Source organism: Austrofundulus limnaeus, unplaced genomic scaffold (genome assembly GCF_001266775.1).
Source record: "Austrofundulus limnaeus strain Quisiro unplaced genomic scaffold, Austrofundulus_limnaeus-1.0 Scaffold403, whole genome shotgun sequence".
In the NCBI taxonomy this organism is placed as follows: Eukaryota; Metazoa; Chordata; class Actinopteri; order Cyprinodontiformes; family Rivulidae; genus Austrofundulus; species Austrofundulus limnaeus.
This window is the reverse complement of record NW_013952805.1, coordinates 298523-301124: the sequence shown is the minus strand read 5'-3', so window position 1 is coordinate 301124 and position 2602 is coordinate 298523.

Below are 2602 nucleotides of genomic sequence, written 5' to 3'. Positions count from 1 at the left end.
TTTTTAGTCTTTGTTTTACAGTTAAAATAAATATTTATAAAATAAAGTCTAATATTACAACTAATCAGGGATCCCTTTAAACACTTTCACTGTTTCTGCTTCTCAGCTCCTGTTGAGTTTAATTAAAACCGGAGCAAATCTGACAAACTGCCACAGAAATGACCAATTTATTTTATCTGAACCAGCAGCTGCCTGACGTTTCTTTATCTCCTGCTCGACCAACATTTCGATCCTTTTTCATCAGTTTTAGTAGAGAACTGGTGTCATGGTTGCGGGTGTTGTCGTGTGCTGTGAAATTCCTCCGCCAAAGAACGTCCTCGTTGACCCGCCTTCAACAAGCACACAATGACAGTGTCCAGGGGAGAACCAACACAGCCCCGATTCAGCTGCCTGCAACTGGATCCCTCCTCCCCACACAGAAACCCCTCATGGTTCAGGAGGGAAGGGGGCTCGCCACCTTGAAAGATCACTTCCTCATCTAGCTGTCGGAGCGACGGCAGATGTCAGCTTTTGTTACCACGATTTCAAATTGACAGACAAGAAAGGCAGTGTCTGCAGAGTCCGCCGAGGAGTCCAGATGAAGATCTCCAGTCAGAGGTTAGGGTTTCACGGGGTTTAATAAAGTTATTACAGCAGCCTGTGGAGCTGCTGGCCTTGTTGGACGAAAGAGTTGGATAGTGAAGCAAAAACAAATGATTTAAAGGGCTAGCATTTATTGGGAGAGTACATAAGATGCACCTTTGATTTCAGAGTTTTAGATAAGATCTTGGGCGGTGTGAAGCTAATCGTGTCGTGAATGATTCTCAGCTGCAAACACACCTTAAAAACTAAAAAAGAAACACCTGTGAAAACGCCTTTAGCAGTGGGAGATGAATATTGGAACGACTCCTACCATCGAAGCTAAAGAGACGTTTAAACCTCCCAGCCAGCCAGGACTGTTTTGACCTTTTGACTCGGTGTTTTGTTTGCTCCTCTGTCTCTGTGATGGATATACAAGAAGACGGACCTTTGAAGGGTTCCTGCAGCTAAACCTTTGGGTCAACAAAGAAAACCTGACAGTACAGATGTCACCCCGTGTACATCTGCAGGGACTCAACGGCCCTTTTCTTCCTATGGAAAATGTAAAACTAGCCCTAACTGTGACCGTGTGTTTGTTGCAGATACTCTGGATTCGTTAAGTCAGCAAAGTCAAATGTTCACCCTGTTGTAGCTTTCGTTGCCACAGTGTGCTCATTTTAAAGAAGACATGAACCATTTAAGACAACTGCACTTGGTGAGATTTCTGTAATCACTTAATTTGACTCAGTTCTTCTTTTGTTCAAGAACCTCACTAAGTGCAATTGTCTTACTCCACTGGCAGATTAGTTCACTTAATTTGAGACAAATATTCAGGCTAACAAGATTAATAATCATACACGGTTTGTTCTTGTTTATTAAATCAGTCTAAAAACAAGATCAAAAATATTTCCTGTGGGCCGTCAGTTGAATAGTCCTGATTTAGAGAGTCCAGAATGTTGTTAGATCTCTAAAAGAAGTGACAAGTCACAACTTTTCTGTGCAGGTCACTAAACATTCAGATGTAGCTCTGGTGATTAAATGACTTCAATGTTGTCATTTTATTCAGATTTTCTCAGATTTTACTTATATATTATAGGTTTGTGGGAAATTATTGTATTTTTTTATAATACATTGACATTTCTTACATATTTCAAATAAAAACAGTATATTTTAGTGCAGGGGTTCTCAAAACTTTTGAGTCTGGGGACCTCTTAAAGGGAAGAATAATTTCCATGGACTCTCTTAAAAACTTCGTGCTGATTAAAAATAATTTACCACCAATTTTACACAATTTTTTGTTGTTTGTTTTTGGTTAATTATGCTTGCTTTATTGGCCCATGAGTCCCAATGTTTAAATGTGCTCTTTTTAAAATGAAATAATTTATTGCAACTTTTGGGGGGACCCCCCAAGCTACAGCTCACGGACCCCTGGGGGTCCTGGGACCCCAGTTTGAGAGCCTCTTATTTAGAGCACATATTTCCAGAAAATGTCAAAATAGACTAATAAAAAATGCTGCACAGTTTTTAGACCTAAGAAACCATATAAAAAATAAGGTGTCTTTTTTTTTTTATAAATCTGAAACTATTTTAATTTATTTATTCATTTCATTTAAAAACAACAAATTCCATACAAAACAAAAAATACAAATCATAAGTAAAATGAAAGGGAGCAGAAAGAAGAAAAAAGTTATATCTGCCCCTTTTTTATTTTAGGAAAAAAAACAGAAATAACTAGACGTGGGTTTTTACGATGTTAAAACAAGTGTGCATTGCCATGTAGCATGGTTTTGCCTGCAGCATTGGACTTGCAGAATGAGCTGTGACCAAGTTCAAATGTGTTTTCTATACCAGCTTGTTCCTGTCACGTCAGCAGGTGTTTGTAATTAAGGTAATTGTGTGACAATATGAAGTTTGAAGAGATTTTTTTTTAAGTTGCAGTAGCAGGATTTGAACCCTATTCTCCCGCATGAAAGCCCACAGTGCTCATCATGAAACTATAGAAGATGTGGCAGAGGACAATACCAGTGATTGGATGTATGTATAC